The sequence below is a fragment of the Leptinotarsa decemlineata genome, unplaced genomic scaffold, assembly GCF_025532065.1.
Source record: "Leptinotarsa decemlineata unplaced genomic scaffold, Ldec_3_MD MMD2_tig00000035_RagTag_RagTag, whole genome shotgun sequence".
NCBI lineage: Eukaryota > Metazoa > Arthropoda > Insecta > Coleoptera > Chrysomelidae > Leptinotarsa > Leptinotarsa decemlineata.
In genome coordinates, this window is record NW_027412540.1 from 9,152,364 (window position 1) to 9,177,942 (window position 25,579).

The 25,579-nt window shown below is 34.2% G+C and overlaps 1 protein-coding gene across 12 annotated transcripts in view; it reads left to right on the forward strand.

The window, feature by feature from the left end:
- nrm (neuromusculin) overlaps positions 1 to 25,579 on the forward strand; it is a 1,033,009-nt gene that overhangs the window by 464,211 nt on the left and 543,219 nt on the right. The window lies entirely within an intron of this gene.

Below are 25,579 nucleotides of genomic sequence, written 5' to 3' on the forward strand. Positions count from 1 at the left end.
TGATCTATTGTTTTGGAAACAACACAAGAAGTGTCACTCTTAGCACAATAACTCACAAACTTATTATATAATGACATTTCAACATATTTCTTATGGGGGTTAGTACTAACTGAAAAAGTAGTGAATGCCATCTATGTGTTAGTTCCGAGACTTTTAAGCCCATGTAGTATGAGTTTATATACAAAGATATAGTTATTTGTTACTTATGATGTGACAGTGAGGTAACGACCAGTCCAACTCTTTCGATAATACGCTGTCAAAAACTATAATCTGGCATCAATGATTGTACAAGAAGACGAATGATTGTGTTTTTCCTGAAAGTTAACTGTTGAGTGGAATGAAAGTTGTTCAATAAAAGTTTCTTCTATTGTTGTTGTTGCCATCGACCAGCTTGTGTTGGTGGTGGAATTGTAGACTTAGTAGAATTACAGTCAACCCCTCTCTGATAGTGCAGTACTTCAATTTCGGTTATTTGTAATGAACATTTGTAATTTATCTTCAAGTTGCAAGGTTGAAGGTCGTAAAAGTTAACTCCGCGAAACCTTATCCAATTTTTAGATTTCAAAATGGGAAATTTTGAATGCATTTGCTGGCCCGTATTGACGAATCAATTGCTTTGGTCAGTCCTGAAAAATGTTCTTGATCGCAATGGAAAAACATTTCAAGTATGAAGAAAAACTCTACAATTGAAAACAGGAGATTCAGAGGTATCCAGAGCAAAAAAGAATTATACTCTCCACCATGCTCAGGCTCCATGTTACGTTAAATGGTACTCAGTAATAGAATTCTTGAACTTGTTAATACAGCAATTATATACAGTCTAGTAACGTGTCTCGAAGAATTTTGAGTTTGCTTGGAGTGGGAAATTTCAATTAGGATTATCTGTATATTTTTAGTTCGTTGTCAATCCTATGATTAAAGGTATACTCCACGTTAAAACGCGTAATATATACTGCATTTCCATTATTGTTATTTTACTCAAATGTTTTCGTTTTGTTCTATTTATTCAACGGTAATTTGAATAAAAAAGTGATAAAATACACTATTCATTGCGATATTGATCATTACCGATTTCAGTAATTTTTTTCTTCGCCAAACGTTGTAATCTCACTTCACTTGAAGCCTTTGAAGTCTTATAAACATGAAGTGTTTTCCATATTCGTTTCGAGAGGAAAATACATATATTCGTTTCCTTCACAGCAAACAGGCATTAGGCAGTTTTCTTACACTTTGTGAGCTGTATACACAAAGGGAATATTGTTTCGTATACGAAGCTCTAGAGGATCGTAGGATGCACGTGTGTACCTTTATTTGAATAGACACGGACGATATATTATGTGAACTCACGATAGTGATGAAAACACTCTGTCGTTTTTTTTTTTGGAAAAGTATTTCGTGAAAATGCAGTGAGTATATCATTTGGAGGAAAGGTTATCAATATTGAAGGAAAACTGAAAAATTCACATGAGCAAGTGCAAAGACATGGTAGACAGTGATGTGATGAGCATGAAAAAGTACGTTGAAAAAGAAAATATATTCATAAATGTTCATATAGACTGGAGTGGGTTCGAGTTGTATATTTTCATTATCTACATAAAATAGTGACTTTGATATGAGAGAAAAGGAATTTATAAAATGACACTTCTTGATTGATATTTGAAACTGAAAAGGAAAATTCGCCAAGTTTTTGAATTTCAAGCAGGCCATCCGCAGAAGGTTCACATACCAGAACCGTATCACTTTTCTCAATGAGCATTAATTCCAATTGGCGTAATCAGGAGATGATCCAAACTACTTGTTGGGCTCTGAACGAACCAATTCCATATCAAAGTTTCATCGGAAGTTAATTTAGAACCATTTCCTCGCAGAAAAGTGGTTGAAGCTTCCTCACTTCTGCGAGCAAACTTCACTTAATTTTATGATACACTAATGACGGTTTTCGATGTTGGGAATCAATATATGAGAAATTATAATTATTATAGCTTCATCAATTTCAATTTGACTATTATTTTTTCACCATTAAAATCGATCAGATTACCATCATCATCCAATATGCGTAGAGGCAATGTGAGTTTCATCGTTGCTGAACACATCGGCATTGATCTCCAAAACTTCAGCAAAGGTGTTTCCATGGTTGAGATGGATGCGATATTTCGACCACGTTTCGCTAAATCTCAAAGCTGCTGGTCTGCCATGTGCCTTGCTGGCCGCATAGTCGTCTGGATTCTGTGAGTGTGCAATGTCTGCATTTTACACGCGAATGTCAACTGACTGATTTCTGTAATTTTGAACCAGATCCACAATACCGATAATGGCTATTGCGACGGCAGATCCGACTGCGCATAGTGAACTTTCTCAGGGAAATGGACATCGTCTTTCAATACATAATCCTTGGGACCACCATCTGGAACGTCCATGATGTCTAGTTGAAGAATTTTCCGTTCAGATAACCATGAAAACCCACCTGTCGGTAATGGTTGGACATAGAGGTTGGTAGCGTCCAAATAAGTGATGAATTATTATACTTTTTCATCATAATGTTACATAAAATGATTATTGGCCAGATGATCCTTTCAGAACACTGACTGATACCTCTATATATATCCTTTTGGAAAAATTATTATATAAATATCCGTGAGCAATTCCAGTTCTACACCAATATATTTGAGCATGGCATCTCAACGATGACCGTGAGAGATGAAATAGTGAGCTGCATATGATTTATATCTGTTCAGACAAACATTATGGAAATTTGAACAAGGACCATACACGTTTTTGCCCTCGAATCATCGTCAGATATATGTTTCTAATTCAATTGTTCATAATATATAATTTTGATGGTAGCTCAGTACAATTCAATTTGGCCAAATTCTCAACAAACCTGTATGGGAAAACTCGCCTCTTCAAAAGAAACTTTTCATTTTCTAGAAAACATTTTCGTGTTTCGCAACATTGCTCATCTGACAAGTTCTTCCCTAATTGTTGCAGTAACGACGCCATGTATCTAAAGCTATTAATGAATGTCAGCTCAAGGAATTGTTCTTTCCATGTACTGAATTTATCCTTTGTGGTACCCCTCAATAGATGTTTAATGAAAGCAATGTAAGTTTCCTTTATTTGACTCAATACATCCACATTGTTTCCATTAGTGCATACCTCTCTCACGAACGAGTGTTTGTCATAGTCGCTCAAATTAGGGAAAATTATTGGAACATCTTTCCTTTCCCTCAGGTGACAATGATCTCTCACTCTAACATCACCGAATTTGAAGGAGTTTTCACAAATACCACAACTTTCGGCGGTTGAAAATTCATTCTCTTTGGAGTATTTACGGAAGATAGAGCTCCAGTCTGGTTACACATAATTTGGTAGCTTCCGCCCAACGAAAGAACAACGAATCTGGCATGAGAATGATTAAGGTTGATGAATAAATCATGTATTCGTGAATAAACGTCTTCGATTCGACTCATTTGTATGTGTGGGCTTTAGAATTGATTCAAAATTGGCATACACTACGAAGGAAACTTTCAAATACCCTTCAAAAATTTCAAATTTGAATATATTTTCTGGTACAGCCCTCCCACATTTATCAATTTTGACTTGTGTTATCGAAATGGTAGTAAGAATAAAATTACAATGTTGCAATACATTTTTGATGAAACTAGTTTTGAAAAGTATTGTATACAGCAACAGTGGCTATTGCCACGGAGTTTCCACCGTGCATAATACAGGGGATCTATGATTTCATATTTCGTCCCTTCCAAGCATGGAAAATAAGAAATGAAACTCTTTATGTTTTTTTACCACTTTTATTTGTAACTAACGTTACTGCAGTTTTGTCCTGTGAGGACATTTTCAAATCAATACAATAAACTAGTTTGAAAATGTCCCAATAGAACGAAACTGTAAATGAAAATGATGAAAAAATACAGAAAGTTCCATTCTTCATTTTTCTTGATGATCTCCTACCACGTAGTGATGGCTACATCCATCAATTTATTATTTCTAACCCATTCACATCGACTGAATAATCATTCAATCACGTACATTCATTCATCAGGATCAAGTACATCTCTTGAGGATATGATCCTACTTCAGAACTTCTCATTTTTGCAGGTCGCGGTGCTGATGTCACCGCCCAAGCGAAGCAGAACTGGTTTCCATTCCTCAAAATAAAAACTGACCTTTCTAGAATCCAACCTATGAAAACATTATTCATTCCATGACTGGAAACTCATTGATTTATGTAGATTAAATACCTGTACCATCCTGAAATTCCACAGTTTCCACTGACAACGTGTCGACAAATGTTTTATGTACCTTCTCAAGGTCATTAGATTGATCAACAATTTGATTTTGTCTGTTGAAAGACTTCTCCTCTAATATTTTCTGCATCTGAAATATGTAGGTACTTCATGAACAGCTCCATGTTCACTTTCGGATCGTTATGAACTTGCACCACTCGATCAATCAAAGTCACCACTTTCTGCCTCACTTCACTGAAAAATAATTGATATTTAAAATTAGTATTCTTATTTTCGATAGATAAAGATCCTATATTTGAATGCGCTATTATAATTTTCACATTATTTTCAAATTCTGTACAGGAATTTATTATGTTCTCCAATGTTTTGAGATGTGAATTCATCCTATTCGCAGGCACCATTTTATCACAATAGTTGCACTTGGTGGAGCAGAAATCACTCCTGAGTCGTTTTGCCGGGGGATCTACATCAGCAGCCGGCCTACGGAACTGCATTTGTTGACGACGCATATTATCTCTACGGTTCAAACATTAACCGCACCTATCACAGTGAAAAATATTTGTAGGATTATTTAGTATACGTGATATCATAATAACTGCTGTGCGGGGGGGGGTCTGTTTTATACGTTCTTTCAAAGGGTTGGGAGGTGAAGAGGTTCCATATGTGCTCTCAAACTTACTTCAGCGGAGACATGTGATATTGCAGATCAATCAAAGTAAAAAATACGCACTCCGAAAGGCTCCTCCTCCAAGCAGCTGAAGGTAGTTAAAATTCGAATCATTGAATATTCGTTATAACCTCCTGGCATGAATGGAGTTCTTTCGAAGTCAAAGTCACATGACTCTAGAAGCCAACTCGTCATACAGTTGAGGGTCGGTGAGGGCAGAATTATTAGAACTTCAAGATAGTCACGTGACTGGCTCGAGTCGAGTCGAAAATGTGAGTCATGAATCAGAGTCTTTAGAGGTCCAACCCAAAACACTACCTCTAAGTCACCTTGTCTGTATTGTGGTCAAAGTCGTTCAAGATCAGAATCAAAACATTTCCTCAGAGTCACCTTGACTACGTCGTGTAGGTCAAGGTCGTTTTAATATTAAATATGGTAGGGGCAGGTTCCGAAATTGCCCTAAACCAATACATACATATCATACCTAACAAACCGAACGTCGTCGATTTGTTTATTGTTTCAATAATGATTCCACTATTTCCTGTGGAGATAAATCCAATAAATCATAAGTCACGAAAACATATATCAGTTTCAAATGGTGTAATGAACACAATTTTGAGACTTTGTTTTATATCATAGAAGATGATTGCAGAATTGTTCGAGTGTTAAATATTGTTTAAATGGTTTCAATTGTCCTCTTCCCATTACCAGTTAATTTTTTTCATATTTTGTCCTTCAGCAGACCAGATACGACATTTCCCTCATTATTCGATACTGAAACGACACTTGCAGATATCTGCTTCCATTCGATAATTTGATCATCTCCCTGATTGAATCTCGCTTCGAAATCCCATCACAAACAGGAATAATGGATGAACGAATCATTCTCGGCGAAGTCTCCATAAATAAACCATTTCTCGATCTATGGAAACGCTGCAGTTTCCGAGGCACTTTCATCGCTTTTTAATTTCTCCAACTCATCACTAGATACTGCACTTTCCATTCGAAACAAAAGACCGTTATCAACAATAATGGTTTTATAAATGGATTTTCACCAGCCATAAATGACCTAGCAAAGATACCAATGAAAGCGTTAGATTGCATTTTCTTCTATTTAAGACGATCGTTAGGTGTGCTTCGTGTTCCCTACGAAGTTTCTGCACGTATTTTCCGACCAGTCTCCTCATCGAAGGGAGGAAGAAGGAAGAGACGGGCTGGTTTGGCAAACGACACTGTGTACATTCTTATCTCAACGGAAGGGGTGTAAAAAGTTTCGGTCGAGTCAGCGAGTCGGAGCTCGCATCCTATATTATGTGCATGTTCCTCTTTTTTCGTTGATCGTGTTTCATTTCTTTGAGGTGCCGGTAGTTTCCTTCAGATTCTGACATTCAAGATGTCGAATTGAGTTTCCGGTCACTCCTTACACTGTGTCAAGAAATATATCTGTCTTCTATTGGTCGAACATTCTTTAAAAACTCAAAAACGTTCATTTGATGAAAATTCAACAAAATTATTCTTTGACAAATTATTGAAATAAAAATTTCACTTTCATATTATCGTCTCAGAAAATGGGACATTTCACCAATGTGAAGTAATGTATGGTATCAATGAAATCAAAGGTAACCGTAGTTTTTGCCACATGGTTTAAAATTTAACCCTTCCTGACATTGTGTGCAAAGATACTTTCATGAGTGCTTTAATGACTTTCATTAACACTTTTTCAAAATTTCTAATTCATACTAAAATATTTGTTAAAAAATTCCTGGATAACATAGACCGATCTGGCGTATTTCAATACCCGACTGGTCGAGTGGGCTGAAGTCGAAATCTGAGGGGTTAATCATGGCTTGCCAGAATGGTGTCTTCAACACCTTAGTCTACCGCAGTCGCGTGATGGATATAGAGGCCCGAGACCCTAATGCACTCGCTATCAGCATGTCCAGCATATGCTGTCTTGGCCTATATCCATCGACATAACGCGGCCCTAAGAGGGCCATGTTACTATCTACGGCACTCTTACGGTATTGGCGAGACACCGGTGTTGCCCTACCCTCCGGGGGATATTGAATCCGTTGTGGGGAACGAGGAGTGTCGAATTTATTGGAACTATTAGTACCCCACCCTCAGGCTCATACAAGCTTATAAGCCTGATGTAGTCCTTCTCGACCATCAGAGCAAGGCGATATTTGTTGTGGAGATTTCAGCTCCTGACGAGACGAATATCGTTCGAAAAGAGGAGGAAAAATGGATAAAATATTGAGATTTTCTCTTCGAACTCCGCAGACTCTATGCAGACCGCTCTGTCAAGATGGTTGTTCTGATTATTGGAGTCCTTGGTGGAATAATGCCCTCTCTACTCTCGAATCTTAAAATCATTTCGGTTTTCCACGCTACGTCAGAAATCTTAGCCGAACAGATGCAGAAGGCTGTCATTTTTGTCTCACTGCGCTTGCTCAGGGCACATAATTCTCGGATCCAATGATCACTTACCTCACGGTGTGAGGCGCGCCCTCCCGAATGTATCGAGATAGGGCCTAACCAGCGCATACTTCGAAAAAAAAAATATGATTTACTGTCCAAAAAGAAATTCTTATCAACAAAGCTCAGTCAAGTACATGAAATCAGAGTACTCGTCAAATGAACAGTTGCCAAGATACGGACACTCGTTAGAAGTTATGTTAGTTATGAAGTAACATGTTTTAGTTATAAAGTGATATTATTCATTTAGATAAATCATGTCTCTTGAAAGAAATAACAAGAAACCTACCTCTAAATAGTTTTGCACCCTAAATACTGGACTATCAGAACCCTTCATCTTGGACAGCTTGGTCAGTCTTTGTTGATAAATACACGGCGAGCCGATCAATTGGCGTGTAGGATCATATTCACCAATAAATACGATGCCCCGGTCCCAAGGAAGTTATCGTTCACATTTATTTCGTCGACCTGAGATGAAATTTTTTTCACGGTCAAATAGATCATAACGGTATCCTACGTGTTGAGTTCTCTACCAGCAGCTCATAGCGTAGTTTTGAAATTCTTACTTGTGAGAATTGAATGAAAACCTGATTATTAGGTCTTCCTTACCCAAATATATAATTTTCCCGAAGATCATACCGTTAGAAAGAATTATTGATTTGAGGCCTCAATAGAAACCGAAGATTAGTTTTATGAATTATCTGAGTCTGAAATGCAAACGGTCAGAAGATACAAGCCAGTCATGAACAAGCCAAATTATGTTCAGAAGAACATCCATTTCCACAAATCAGTATAATCAATAGGATTGTTGGTCTGTCATGACATTTTCTGCTCATTGATTATTACCTGCTGAATCGTTTACTACTTACTTCTTGAATTCAAGCCGGCATTTTTCCAAAAGTTTTCAGATTCAGTAACAAAGTGAATGACTGGCACTTTGATCTAAATTTTTGGTCTTGAAAGTCAGGTTGTCTATAAAACCGTACTTGTGAACTATACTGCAAACAATTTTCTGTTGACTAAAAGAAAATATTTCGTTTATTATGGAAGTTCGTAAGATTGAACAATGAACCTCAATATTCATGAGTGTAACTCTCGTCTTGAAAATCAGAAAATTCAAAAAAAAAATGTTGATCATGCAATGAAAGTAATGTTTTTATTATACTAACGTCGCTCTTATGAATTTTGGTTGAAATGACCTTCACTCCATGAGATATGCTTATTTCAGAATATTTATTCAAAACTAATTCATTGATACAAAAAACTGAAATCCATGAAATTTTGTGAAGAAGTGAGTATAGGGTATTGACCAAAATTGATATCATGCGTTTCACAATGAAATATCTCATGTTTTTTTAAAACTTGAGGTTGTTATATTCCATTCAGTAACACCTCAAGAAGAATTGATCTACTACCTGAACATTGTTATAATAAGTGAGTATGGATCATCTGAATTTTCATTATTTTATTAAAAATATGACCGAATAGTAATTTAATTGAGAACATAATCTACATGGAAATTATGAATGAATAAAGCTCCAAGTTGAACGAATTTAAATAAAAACGCTATCCAATTTCGAGAGAAAATTTCTTGTATACTTTAATCGTTTCATAACGTAATTCTATGTAATTCAAAAAGGAAATCAGAAAAATGAAACCGACGAACTGAGAGCATTGCGACTGTTGTAACTCTCCTCATTTTTCCATTATTCAAATTGATATCAGAGCGGAAAACAAATCGCTATGCTCATATAATCCTTTTAAGTGACATTAATAGCTTACTAGATAACCCCGAGAGAGTCAACTTTGAGACAAATGAATATTGCCATTATAATGGTATTCTATTGAGAATCAGGAAATACACTAATTCACGTACCGTGTACCTAGTAGTGTATTATCCGAACATGGGTTGGAATTATGTCAGAATTACATGAGTAGTTAGGGAATAAATCTAATCCTATTTTGAAAGTTAGTACCGAATGATTTCCTCTGTTTCAATTTCAAATTGATTGGGAATATTTCGTATGGATTGTGTCTTGAATATGAATGTCAGTATAATCATATGATCCAGTATAGAAAAAAATGAAATTTTTGCATGCTTTTCATCAATTTATGCAAGAATTATCATGTTTTCACATAATTAATCACTTCGATATTCTTCTATGAATTGTAGTAGGCTGATTTTCCACTAGACTTTCATTTTATAGTGGAAAATAATTCCTGAAAAGTCTTCGGAAATATCTATAGAATGACTGCGTAAATTTCATGGTCAACTGTAAATACTGTTCGTATATTGTGCCTCTTCATAATCCGGCTTACTTTATCGATAACTTAATGAATATGAGGAAGGAAAACTTTTGAGAGGTCAGTTTGGTCATCGCGTGCTTGTGGATGTAGGGTATGGATTTGCTGATTTTGGATGGATTTAGGATTCGGGAGAGTCGTTTCGGCAAAAATCAAAAACCCATACTTCACATCCCAAACTGTCCGATGATCAAATGGACAGTTACCGATAAAATGAAGAAAATCGAGTAGAGATTGACATAATGACAGTGTATAGAGTGGGCCAAATGAAAAGAAACTCTTGTTTTCCAAACATATAGATGAAAACTGATGCCTATATATATTAATATATTTATATATTAATTAAAATATTTGATTTTTGGGTTTTCTCACTGAGTTACTTACAGAACAGCAGATGTCTCTGATCACACTTGCACCAGAATTGTTTCCTTTTTGTTCCATAGTTTTATCATCTACAAACATACCTTTTCAAAGTGAATTACATGACAGCTGTCATTGTCAATTGTTTTGTGTCTCTCTCTTTGTTCTTCAACCACATGGATTATACCGGTAATCCATAATTTTAAAATAAATAACGATTTTTAGTAAATTTTAATTCAACATTTTTCTTTGTATCCCATAAGGAATCATCCTTTTTTAATTTAATGACTTGTTTATTGTATTGATATGTTTCAATTGTTTGAATTCAACATTCTTTTCGACACGGCGGTGTATATATATATATATATATATATATATATATATATATATACTTGGCTCGCACAAGTTTCGACTTCTGAGGGTTGTCGTTCGTAGGGGTGCGACAGCTGGTTAACGGAAAAACAGATTTTAAACAGATTTTAAACAGATATATATATATATATATATATATATATATATATATATATATATATATATATATATATATATATATATATATATATATATATATATATATATATATATATATATATATATATATATATATATGATGAGCTGTTTTCTCAGCTTTATTCGTGAGAATCTTCGAGTTAACATATATATATATATATATATATATATATATATATATATATATATATATATATATATATATATATATATATATATATATATATATATTTGAATTAATTGACAACTGACAAATGCGGTAGCAGTTATTCATATTATTGTCACAAATGATCCAGGTTCAACAACATCTGTCGAAATAATCCCGAACGTTGCGTGTACGCTTACATCTTATGGTGCGTTGCATTTGACAGTCTTTTCCTACTCACCACTCAGTCTTTCGCTTGTATAATGTGGATTTCTCCCAAAGAGAGCTTCATGCATTCATAATAAATCCACTTTAATCCGTTGTTAGAGAACACTTCAGTATGAGTGCGTCTTAGTCTTAGTGCGGTGAAATTCCCTTTTAACCCTACCCAAATCTCTGCCGAGGTTTCATATCGTTACTAGTTCACTACAAAAGGTAATTACGGTGAATTATCGCGTGGCGTCAGATATTTTTATGACATATTTTTCACAGAATACGGATTCGAGAAAAGTTCGTCGAGATTTTCGATAAAAGATTTATCAGTTGTTATCGCTAATTTTGTATCTTTTGAAATGATTTTCTTGAAATACAGGTAACTGGAAGTGAAGATATATTTTTGGGAATGTTTTCTTTCACAATCTGAAAAAATAAAAACTTCAATGGGCAGACAGGTCAAGAAATACTCATGTATTGATACTTGGTCAAATTTGTGGTGATAAATGGTTTTCAAGCATAACGGAACAGGAAAATCAGGTCTTCTTATCAGCCAATTACAAAATTCTAATCGCCTGGATGCAATTTTTGAAATATGTATGATTTGTAACATTTTAAACCGATTTTTTTTTTGAGATGTGTCCCAGAACTGATGTGACAAATATTCAATTCGGAGGAAATTTGACGTGTAAGTTTACCCGGTTATATGTTTATCAGCAAATTATTAATTTTTATTGAAGAGGACACGATGTCCAACTTACACATACCTCATTTATCAAATTTTAGTTTCCTGGTCCATTCTGTCTCCGTATTTTTTTCTCGGCCTTTCAAATGAACCACACTCGGTGAGATTTTGATCCAATAACGTGAACATAGTTTGATGTGGCTGTCGTCTTTCGGGATACAAGTTTAAATACATTTTCGATGTCCTAACACGGTTTCTATGTTATTTGTAATAAATTTGTATCATATCTCTTTTTTCTTCATTCGTGAAAGCCATTTTTCGCCAAAAATTCAGTGACTTGTTCAATAACAAAATGTTGTTGAGTGTAACAAATTGAAATTCAAATTTAGATACATCAAAGTCAAAGCCCGTTATGATGAGAATACATTTTTTTCAATATCTCTAATTTTTTTAAATAGAATGATAACTTATGATACATTATTGAAAAGGTAAAATCTGGTTTCATTCAAAACAGAAAGAATTCAATATAGTGCCCATTAGAAAAAATAAAGTCGATGATGGTGGCCGGAAGACGAAATGGATATCAAATCTGAAAAAAATCACCATTATGTAGCAAGGAAAAAGTGGCAATGTGAAAGTGCAACTTATTTTCGAATCCAGAAAAAATTAAACCCATTTTTCGAGATTTCTGGTTTTTTCGGATATCTCCGGATATACTCGGAATTTCAGAACTTTCTCAACGGCATATTGTTAGTCAGGTGAATGCGCAACTTTGCCCCGATTCAATCATCCTCGTGTCTCTCGTAGTTTCCAAGATCCCAATGGTGACGATCAAATTTGAAACACCCTGTATAATCATTTACCACTGACAATCAGAGAAGAAGGCAGACGACATGCTTTTGAGAATCTAGTTTTTAATTTGTTAAGGAACCCTATTCGATGCAAGAATTGTTAATGGCAATTTCATGACGATTGCAGAAAACAGAAGGAAAGGTACCAGTATTATATAGTTATCAAAATTTCCATGATCTCAACAAATATGGACATGATATATGCGATAGTGTTCTTTTATCATATATTATTATTAATATATCTTAGACAAATTAGTTTATATCTGCCTTAAAACTTGTTTTTTCGATGTTCAGTTTCACGAATATACTCCCACGAGTTGATAAATAAACCTATCATAGTCTTTTGTTCTATCTATCTATCAAACATCATTCTGTCAAACTCCAGGAATATTCAATGCATCGTTTTTTTTCAATTGGCCACTGTACATTAATCAAGGAAAATTGGAGGCATTCTTGCAGTCTCAGAGAACAACACAATTGTTTGTAAAATGGAGAAATAACACCATGTTCTCGGAATGAAGACAATATGAATTGTGCCAGCCTTCAGAAAAAGGAAAGTAATAACACTCAAATATTTAGTAGCGCTCTATTTCATAACGGCAGCGACCAAGGATCGGGCTAAAATTACGACGTACGTAACGTTTTACGGCGGTCGTTTTTAACTCCCATATATGCACAACAAGCGAGAAAGATAAAGAACAAACTATACCCACTATGAAATGTGAGAAGGTTTTGTGAATGCATATAAAAATCGTTCTGAAACTGAACAAATGTTGAACATGATCAAGGTTTCTGTATAAAATAAACTTGTACACCCTTCATAGTTTATCGCATTATTTTTCTTCAAAACTGATGATATAAAGAGAAAATATTCAATTGTTCGTTTGTTTATAATGGTTTAAAACTACTCAACCGAGTTTTTAAAATTATCTCACTTGTAGAAAGCTACATTATGAGTGGTAAATTCACTTGATTAGTGTATGTATCGTTGATAGTCGCTATTGAATTGATGTATGGCGAATGGGTTGTACAATAAGTAAACTGTCAACAGTACACAAACAACGATCGATGTATGATGAAACTAATGGCTTTCGAAAGTATCTATTGTTGAGCACAAAAAAACAATCAATACCGACATAACATCAAGGGGTCGGAAGTTGAAATCATACACAGAAAGGAACCCTGATATGAAGGAAATTTTACAGAACCCAGAATATGAGATCATGTTATATATTCACTTCTTTTGATTTGGAGTTAGAAGTGTTTCCATCCCAGTAAATTGGCATGATGTCCATCATAAGTGTAATCTCTCGTTTTACTCAGACCTAAAAAGTAATTTTTGTGGAGACTGTTGAGTTTTTTTTTGTGTTCAAGTACTTTTATTGCATCATAAGAAGATGACAATATGTCGTTTCGAAAACACTTTCAAATAAAGAATTTTGTGTGGTTGTTGTTACTGCATTTCTATCGATTTGTGTCAGAAATATGGAAACTTTCCATAGATTTGACTACATGAATTGTCATATCAAGTCTTGTCTTGTTAATTATCATTCTTGATTGACAGTTTGATGTTATTTCGTGCTCTCAGTTCGTTGTGAAGACAACAAATAGATTACCAATTCGCACAATCCTCTTGAGAAATGAGCGGGTATGATTATTTCGTACAGCGAGAAGAATTTTATGTATTTTAACTTATTATATTAACTTCATCACTTTATAGCAATATAAGAGAATAAAGACCATTAATTGCATAGCTACTTTCATGATAATTTTTCGAAATTTTGGATTATATAAGAAATTGATGGGTCTCTTCCAAAAGGATTTGTCGAAGCTGTAGGTCTGTCTTAAAAAATGAATTCTTCGGATTCCGAGTTTGGAGCCAGACTTCGTTGAAATTCGGAGTATAAACTCAAATGGTAGTCGTTTCATTTGCAGCATCATTTATGATCATGCTGTTCAACTTTTTGGTGAAATATATCTCATGGAATATATTGTGAAAAATTTCACTTCGAATTTCTTTCATTATCACTAAACGTTCAATTTGATTTTCATGGTGAGATGTATTTACATTTCATGTTGACTTGATATACAGGCTGATTCACGGTGGATGGCACATTAGACGTTTCTGGTGAACCAGACAACGGATCACTTTGAAAATTTAATGGAGGGCATATTCGGACATTCTCTAGCCAACTAAAATATTTACGACAATGTGGTGTTGCCGCTTCCATTAGAAAGCAGTAGCAACTTTGATTTTTCAAATGGAACACTCTGTATATAATATTATTTTTGGAATCTCCAACAATTGCCCGACAACTTTTCTTGATATTTCCCTATACCTATCTGTTACCGTTTTCGAAATAAAAATTAATTTCAATTTTTTTCTTCGAAAATCATGACTTCTAAAAATGCCGATATCTTTTAGTTAAGAAGTACTATGATATCGGAATTTGGTTTGGAGTTAGGTGATACTTGGACACTTCCCACACGTCAGCCTAATCTCCGTTACTTCCATACAGGGTGGTAAAAAATACAGTTTTATCGTTTGCTTGAAAAAGTTGCTAAAATTTTATTATTTTAAATAGAACACCCTATATATTATTGAAAATTCGGAAAGCTGCTTTCTTTCTATGTATATCATACCTATACCTAACTAGTCAAGTTTCGGACTTATGAACATTTATTTGTGAAAATGTCCCTTCAGAATGGTATTTCCATTCGGTATTTGGTAAGCAGGCCATGATTACTATTTGACAGTAGCGTTGTGACATTCTCCTAATAATATCGACATTTTCGTCACTTCAGAAGTTGCAAATACCTTCAAAACGATGGAACAAAACTATTCAAACGAAGTTCTTATGAATTTGTTTATTATTTTTGGACAGTGTGACAAAATTATCAGCAGAACATGTTGAAAGTTCAATGAAATGTATCCGAATCTACCGCCAATGAACCTCAAGAAATTTATACGAATTCAGAAAAATTTCAATATGTTTGGATAAACTTTAAAAAAGCACCAAGAAACTTGAAATTGGAAATATTGATATGAATAATTATAAAAAAGTAAAACAATCATGTGGAATATTTCAAAATATGTTCGAATCGCTGGCCGTTCACTTCCAAGCACTTTGAAATGCGGGTGTTGACTGCTTTCGTGGTGGCAGATCTGATTTCATTGGGATCCAAATCTTCAAATGTTTGGGCAATCATTTCTAACAATTCATCTCTCGAACGCACGGGTATTTTGTAAACTTTTTCTTTAAACATCCCCCACAAATAAAAATCTAATGGATTAAGATCGGGTGATCTCGCTGGCCAATTCCATGGTCCCAAGCGCCTCATCCACCGATCGTCAAATAGTCTATCCAGTTCTGCGCTCACTTCTCTTGTGCAATATGCAGGAGCTCCGTCTAGTTGGTACCAACAGTTTCGATAATCTTCGAGTGGCAGATTATCCACGAAACTGTCTACAGTATTCTCCAAAATATTCAGGTAGCTTCTGGATGTTAATGACTCCTCGTATATCACGTACATCAATTTGTTGTCCATCAACATGCAGAAGACATTAAAACTAAATTTTTCTTGGAATCTGGCTTCTTTTGTGACGTGAGGATTTTCACTGGACCAATAATGACGATTTTTTCTATTGAAAATCCCTTCTCTCGAAAATTTCGATTCATCATTCCAAATAATTTTATTTAAAAAAAGTGGATCGTCTTGAATGCGTGTCAACAACATTTCACAAAATTCTACTCTCTGTTGAGGATCTTGAGGCTTCATTGCTTGAATTTTGGTGAATTCATAATCATGCATTTTATGTCTTCGCAAGATTCTTTGAACCGATGAATATTTTATACCCAAATTTTCTTCAGCACTTCTTATCGATGACTCGGGAAATGCGTGAAAATATGCTAAGACATTAATCTGGTTGTCTTTGAAAGTTACGGGTCGAGGCAAGTTTCTTGGTGCTTTTAAAGTTGATCCAAATGCATTGAAATTGTTCTGAATTCGTATAAATTTCTTGAGGTTCATTGGCGGTAGATTCGGATACATTTCATTGAACTTTCTACATGTTCTGCTGATAATTTTGTCACACTGTCCAAAAATAATAAACAAATTCATAAGAACTTCGTTTGAATAGTTTTGTTCCATCGTTTTGAAGGTATTTGCAACTTCTGAAGTGACGAAAATGTCGATATTATTAGGAGAATGTCACAACGCTACTGTCAAATAGTAATCATGGCCCGCTTACCAAATACCGAATGGAAATACCATTCTGAAGGGACATTTTCACAAATAAATGTTCATAAGTCCGAAACTTGACTAGTTAGGTATAGGTATGATTACATAGAAAGAAAACAAATTTCAGCAGCTTTGCGAATTTTCAATAATATACAGGGTGTTCCATTTAAAATAATAAAATTTCAGCAACTTTTTCAAGCAAACGAAAAAACTGTATTTTTTTACCACCCTGTATTGAAGAAACGGAGATTAGGCTGACGTGTGGGAAGTGTCCAAGTATCACCTAACTCCAAAACAAATTTCGATATCATAGTACTTCTTAACTAAAAGATATCGGCATTTTTAGAAGTCATGATTTTCGAAGAAAAAAATTGAAATTAATTTTTATTTCGAAAACGGTAACAGTTGGCCAGAAACGTCTAATGTGCCATCCACCGTGAATCAGCCTGTATAGTATACTTATTATATCGTATAATCTGCTATACTGCCTTACGAAAAACGTATTCAGAAAGCAGTAACTCGAAATCGTATATTGATATAGCACAAGTGGCTCATTCTTTGAAATTGAAAAACAAGATTTCAATTGAAACTTTGACGTTAGCTCAATCAAATATTATCTCATCAGAAGGCATATTTCATGTTCATCAATGTCAAGTCCAACATGCGAATAAGGGAAACGTCAAATAATCATGATTTATGGTTGACATAACCACATGTAAAAACTGAACTCCACACATTAAAAAAAAACTGTTAGTAAATAAACAAAAAAAATTCTCTTTTCCAAAACGTGTTCAATATTATAGATCTAAAAAATGTCGTAATGTCTTTAAGCTCTGAGTGTTTTTTTCGACAATCTGAGAATTAACTCATATTGATGAAACTTTTAATTTGTTTCTTGATTACCAAACTATAAAATCTCAAGAAGTTTGCATTATTGAGAATAATTACATGTTTTCATTCAGAACAAGTCTTGTGTTGGAACCTGAAGTCAATAGGGGTGTTTAGTATATTTTGAAGTTGAGTCAATTTCTGTTATTGAAAATGCATGTACCATTTCAATCGAATTATCATCTTTTAAAATTACTGATTTCGTTTGGTTTTCAATAAAATACTTGAATATATATGTAGTATCATGGACCAGTATCGTGTACAGAGCTATAGCATGTTTTTCGAAAATGTGCATTCTCGAAAAGTTGCTGTAACCTTTTTCCTGTCGAACATTTATTGTTTCTATTAAAACATTTCAAACCATATTCATACGTAAAATTTGATCTAACGTATTCAATATTGTGAGATTTTCACGAAGCAGTTTTACAAAAACGCAACATGTGTTTCGCCATACAATGACTTATTCGGGCGTGTCTTTACTAATTATATGCTAAATATTCAATGCTTAATATTCCTAATTCTACAATTTGAAGTACCTACATTTCAAGTATCTAAGTTTTACCTAAGTTTGTAATGAGTTAAATCACCTGAGCTTATGTCCCAGTTTCCACATTTGAGAAAGTATTTAGTAACGGGGAGTTATTCTATTCTAATTGATCATTCAGAAAATTACCCCAACTCTTGAATGTATTGATTTCTAAACATTCTAAAATATTGAGTTTCAAACTTTTCTCTTCTAAACGTAGCACGTCGTATTCATGATTGAACTCATGTCCTTCTGCTTGGAGCTGGTTTGCAAATGTGGAATTGGTCTTTCTATTTACAAAACTACTTCTATTATCTTTAATTCTTTGGGAAAATATTTCCCCCGTTGGGCCAACATACAGTTTTGTCGGCCCGTTCATTTATAATGGAACTCTCACATTTTAGAAGTATTTAGAAATCCTAAGAAAAATATTGAAACCCTTGTTGATAAATTGCCACTAATGCAGCTCAGAGAAATATACTTTCAACATATAACATATGAATATATTTTCACATACTGCAATTGTCACCAACTTCACGGCTGCAAATTTCGGTAGTAATTAGGTAGCCAACCAAGGATCCAACCGTTGGCCGGCCAGGTCACCGGACCTAACACCTATGGATTTTTACCTCTGAGAAAGGTTAAAAGATCTGATTCTCAAATTGATGACCAATTCTAGATACGGATTGGAAGCGGCAGTGATGCAAAGTTTTGCTTCTCTCTCTCTCTCTCTCTCTCCTAATATGATAAACAACGTTTAGAAAAGGCATCGCCTTAATGTGAAAGAATCTGGTTGACATTTCGAATAGTAAATATAGTATAAGTTATTATCAGTTTTATCAAAACTTTGCGTTTGTATTACTGCTGTGGAAAGCTTTCTCAATATTTGATAGCTATTATTGAACAATTTTTTTTCCGTTTTATCACCGCGTCGTCCAAAGCCTACTTTTAATTTTGAGCTCTGTTGAATTATGCAGGAATATACAGAAACGTATGAAAAATAACAGTGTCCAGTTTGTTCCACTCTGTACTCATCATTTTGAAACATCAGCTACCGAACTTTCGCAATTCATGAACATATCTCCGTACAAACACCATCAACATGGATTAATAATTTCATGCTTGGCCAATGCAAGTTGCTGCATTACTATAAATTAACACTTATAAACCGCAGCGTTTGTTAAATCCTCGGTATACACAACATTAAAGCAGATGTCCGCTATATACACGACTATTAGCGTGGAAGTTTCATACTGTGACTCTTACTGCAGTATTATGTTTACACAAGAACCCACAACACGGACTGGATAGTGAAAAATAAGGGACGAGATGGCAGGCTTTTTGAATTTTCTAGGCGGATTATGCTTGTTTCGTTAATTATAACGAGAATGTTGAGTTACTTCATTATGTTTCTGATATTGTCAGCGGGTTGAAAATACATTGTACAGAATCTGAATATAATGATTCACACTTACCTAAGACTTTTCACCTCTTAACTATCTGAAAATTCTTACTTATAAATGCGAAAGTCCTTCACTCAACACTGATAACTCATTCATCTCTGAATTTCACTAGTTCGGACTTCCATTGTCTACTATATAAAATGATTTGAAATCCCTGAAACAAGTAAAAAAGAATAATTAAAAAAGAATAGTTAAAAATAACAATTATATTAAGCAACAATAAACCTGAAATGAAATGATAGTGAAATAACCTACAAGTAAAAATATAATAATTGAATAAATAAAAATTAAAGGAAGTAAAGAAATTTATTCAATTATTATATTTTCACTTGTAGGTTATTTCATTATCATTTCATTTCAGGTTCATTGTTGCTTAATATAATTGTTATTTTTAACTATTCTTTTTTAATTATTCTTTTTTACTTGTTTCAGGGATTTCAAATCATTTTATATAGTAGACAATGGAAGTCCGAACTAGTGAAATTCATCACGAAACATTGTCAATCACCTTCAAACAAATCATTCATCTCTGTTCTTCCTTACCTCTATCATGTGGTAACATTGCTATATTCTTAACCGAAACAGATATGAAGATTATGTGTAAAAAGGTAACTGTCATCGGGAAAACATTATTGTATTTGAAGTGTACTATGACGATGTAATAATAAATATTCGATAAAACGTTTTGTGTCAACATGTCCACCATCATTTTTTTTTTTAGAAAAGGACCTGTCTTTTTTTATTACAGATATTGATGAAGCGATGAACTCACAATCCGAGGGTATACTACATTTGATATGTTTATAGCATTCCATTTGAAATAACCACCATCATCAGTAACAATAATCAAACAAAAAAACAATTTATTTTATCATTAACTTTTGGGAAAAATGAAACCAATACGGAAAATCAAAGCTACATGGCAATCCACATTGAGTACTCGAATTGACGACCTCTTTGTTGAATGCACATAACTTGTAATTCCTTTTTAAATTTTTTTACATTCTCTGAAATAACAATTCCATTTTTTGTTTTCTCCGTATTACTCGAGAAGGGCGAGAGTCCCCGTAAATTTTCTTCGGCTATTGTATCGTTACCGGTGACAATTACCTTTTTTCCTATTTAATCGTCTTCGGTTTAGAAAATAGCAATGTAACCACATGATGAAAGAAACAGCCTGTATAGGTGTTTGTTAGGTATAACCTGGTTACTAACAGATATTGCAACTGGGGCGCTCAACGAAGGGATAAAAAGCTCGTTTGAATTTGAAAATCACTTTTTCATCATTGTTTCTCCATCTTTATATTTTCGGAGGTTGAAATTTCATATGTAGGTTCGTTTATGTTGTAGATGTGCGATGAGAAAGAATTTTCGAATAGTCTAACTGAGGGTAATGGCGCGTCCATAAAAATGTTTTTTATCAGAATCTATGGAAATAGAATTGTACCCGGCTCCGCACCGATCCAATACTCAATTTGATCGATTCTAAATGAAAATTATGAAAAATTCAATTATTATTTGTTTCAAATTCAGAATAAACTTGCTTCATTGATAGTGGAATTTTCAATGTGAAGAAATCTACCATGAATATTACAATCGATTATTCTATAGATTGAAAACCAGATCCCTGGTTTTTAACTGGTTGCCTTACAGTTAAAAACAGAGGACGAATCTCGTTCGGCGCTCGTTGTCGAAGTTCGACTTTGCAACTGACCGCCTTGGGAAGGCTCGATTATCTTTGATTTTCAAGGTTAGTCTTCTCTGTTGATCCCATAGAGTCTTCGTGAGGAAAAATGTCATCGAACTCAGAATATTCATTCAAAAAGTAGTTTATACTATTTGCAACACGGACCTCTAGAATAATAATGCTGGGTTGAGAAACAAACGTGCTTTTTTTTAAAGCAGATTCTTGATTCATTCATATCACGTCAATTATATCACATACGATACATCGCATACTTACTTTCACATAGATTCGTATCTGTATGGCGGTCGAATTCAAAGTTTGGCTCTGCTTATCTGATCACAACAGGATAAGTTTAAAAAAAATCTGTTTGAAATCTGTTTTTCCAATAATCAGCCTCTATACAAACCACGATTCATGCATTTGTTTTGCTCGCCGCGGCCGGCGAGCAAAACAAATGCATGAATCTGTACGGCGCGAGCCACGGAATCGAGCGGTAGTCGCGGCGAATAGTGCAGTGATCAAACGAGTTTAGTTGTTTTTGCCGCGAAAAATGAACACCGAGACTTTTATTGCTGAATGAAAAAGTGATTAAGAAGTTAGAAATTCATTATTCATTCTACCGTCAATTACAGGTTAGAAGTTGTTTTTTTTTGTTTTAGTTGTACAAAAAATTACTGTCATTTAATTTAGATTTTCGCAATAATTAACATAAATATCTGAAAGTGTTTTTATTTCATGAAATAATAATATACAGGGTAACATTTAATTAGCTGATAATATTTCGTTAAAATAATAGTTAATATCAAAAACAATTATTCAGCGGCACTTAAAATTGTATTCGCAATAACTTTTTCTCCAATTCTGGTTGAATATTCATAAGAATATAATCGAATGTTTCAATACTCATTCTGGTATGCTCAAAACATTTTTCTGTATATAATCTGTATTTGGCGTACTTGTGGAATTCTCCATCTATAACCCGGTTCTTATTCAAATCATGTACTCCTACAATCTCTTCCAAATATTACGTCTTGAACCAAAAAACTATTACTTTCCAAGCAATATCGAGATAATTTCGATGAAGACATTTCGCTGTCGGACCATTGGTCGCGACGGCGTACGTGACTGCCCGTGGCTTGCAAACGGTGTCGTGCGAATGGTCGCCTCGCTCCCCGCTTCGTCGTTCGCACCACCGATCCCCGTGGCCAAGACGTTACAGTAAACGAGACGCGTAATAGCTCACGTCAAGTTAATGTCATCGTGATAACTTTTAAACGAGTCGTTCAGTGTAAAAAACAAAGTTTATCTATATTAAATACTTGAAACAAAAATTGTATCAATCTTCATTAAAAATTGACAGATATTCTGAAATGCGCCTTGTGAAAAAAGTAACCAATTCAATTGTGTTTATGGCTCAGTATTTTGCATCGTGGCTACCACATAAGAGGTAGATATATGCTATCGCAAGCTTTTATCTGGAACTATTTAAAATAAACAATTTTACGGTACATTATCTGCATGTAACTCCAACGGTATAGGCAGCAAGGTAGCTCTAAAGAAGCAGAAATTTTTACGACTAACCTAATACTTATCGTTATATTATGACCAAAATCACACGAAGTATTTGTAAATTGTAACTAATATGTTATTCTGATGTATAAGCTGTATTTATTTAAAGTTTCATCTAAATCCGTTCAGTCGTTTAGACGTGAAAAAGCCACAAACATACATACATCCATCCTCAGAAACTTTCACATTTATATTAGTATAGATAAATAGATATATTTCTCTCTAAGTACTCAGTAATTTCATTTTCAGATATTTAGAGGTGTTCAAGGGTCTTCACATTTGATTCCATAGAGAGCCGTATATATCAGAAATATGCGACGGACTGTGTTTACTTATCGTTTTGAAATTCAACTCGGTACACCTTGAATTTCACTGTTTGAAAACTCTTCCATTTTGAGAACTGGGTTTATGTGAAATGAATTTCCTGATAACGTTTTTCCAACTGAATTTATTCTCCAGCGATTCAAATCCAACATGAAGGAAGTAATCAAATTGAAAATGAGTAACTCTATACATGGATGTTTAGATCATGTGAAGAAGTAACTTTCAGACACAAACTGAAAAAAAGTCCTCCTGAAACAGCTACTTTCATATAAACATTGAATTACACGAAAGAAAAAAATTATTTCGAAACAAATACTTCTATATGAACATTGAATTATACAGAAGATACTATTTTCTACTCAGTTTGTATTTCAAACATTCGTTGTGGAATAAAAATCAGATATTATTCACATGAGTTATACTTAAATAAATGAATTCATTCATGAATTACGATTTTTAATGTCACGGAATAAGCTTGATCTGCTTATGTCATCGATGACATCGTAATGACATTCATTATTGTATGTATTTTCTATAATGTTATCCAATTTGGTACTGGAGAGCCTCAGGGCGAGTGTCTTAAGGCGAAACATGGATGTATACCAGTGAGGATGACAGTGTTCCATGTAAGTTCAATTTGTTACCATTTATTTGAAGTGTAACTCATGTGAATGATATCTGATTTTTATTCCACAACGAATGTTTGAAATACAAACTGAGTAGAGAAAAGTATCTTCTGTATAATTCAGTTTTTATATAGAAGTATTTGTTTCGAAAGAATTTTTTTCTTTCGTGTAATTCAATGTTTATATGAAAGTGTGTGAAAGTTACTTCTTTGCATAATCTACACATCCATGTATAGAGTTACTCATTTTCAAATTGATTACTTCCTTCCTTTCTTCGGAAGATTCCCTCATCCTTTTTTTGTGTCAAGATGGAGTAGTAGAAAGCCAAAAACTTTCTGTCCCAAAAATTAATCACTCCTAAAAATATAACCCTTTCAATTCATTATAATCTTTCATCGATAAATACAGTTTTTTCTAGCACACCCCAGATTCTTAAAAATCCCGAAAACGCAAAAATTGTCACGGCTCTGTTCTCATAAAATAAGAAGATATAGATTCAAATCTTTCGCGATCCATCAATCCCATTGCAATTATCCTTTCCTTTGGATCGTCATGGAGCTCAGAACTTCATCAAATAGAAAGGTAATATAAAATCCTGAACATAAAAGGTCATCAAAATGGAAGTTTCTGGCGATCCATAAGTCCTCGTAGGATTTATGAATTTCATTTCCGCAAAAGGCTATGAATTACACTGTGATCGATACATTTTAGCGCACTCCGGGGCATCACAAATCATGCCGGAAAAAATACTGAAAGTTCGAAATCCGCACGAACCATAAAAATTATAGGTACGAGTAACCCAACTGAAAAGTTTGCCTCTTCCGTTATTTATAGCTGAAGTATGTGATCCGGCAGACTCAATCAAATGAATAACGATGATCAACGATTGGAAATCATTGGCGTAAAGGAAGCAGATTATGCCATTTCTGGTGTCGAAATGGTAGCTCATCCAAATATGACTTTGAGAGATTCTATTGTGTTTCATACGTTTCGTTTTTCACGTTTTTCGTATACATATTTGTATTTTTTACGAACATATGATTTTGAAACATCCATCACAAATCCAGAAAATTGGTTTCATTTGATGTTGAAATCCTGATAATTTTTTCAGTTTATTCAGGTGAACTTCAGGAAGCCGATGGCAAATGTAAACGATATTGAAAAGAAAAACCGTACAAAACATAATAGTTTGTATTCGGATTTTTCCAACAATTAGAATTCTTCAGAGTCAATCCTGTGGAAAAGTTGTTCGAAAGCTTGAATATTTTGAAGTCTCAGCTACTTTCATAAACAAGAAAAGGTACACTGAATTCATTTGAAGACACAGTAATATCTTCAGTTTGATAGTTTATAGTTTTGACTACCAGATATTGTGAATACTCAAAATGAGTGATATGAGACAATACAGTCACGTTTATTAATGAAAATATGAGACGATAATTCCAAAACTCCGTCGTTCATCAATAATCTTACTGACAATGGATGACTTCGTCAGGGCAAAAAGAGAAGGAGAATACACAGCCCTGATGATGCTCCATTTTAGTGAAGCCTGTGACACAATTGACCATGAAATATGTATACCGATACTTGCATCGATTGATATAGTGTGAACCTACTTGGTGACTATTTGTATGGTTGTACCTAGTAGGTGAGTATTGAAAAAGGTCATCTAGTAGAATCGCACTACCAGGGAGTCAGAATAATCTATCTCTGGATTCTCTTTCGAAAATTCACGTTTTTCACTTACATAAAGCTGCTGATTTTCTTTCAAAACAA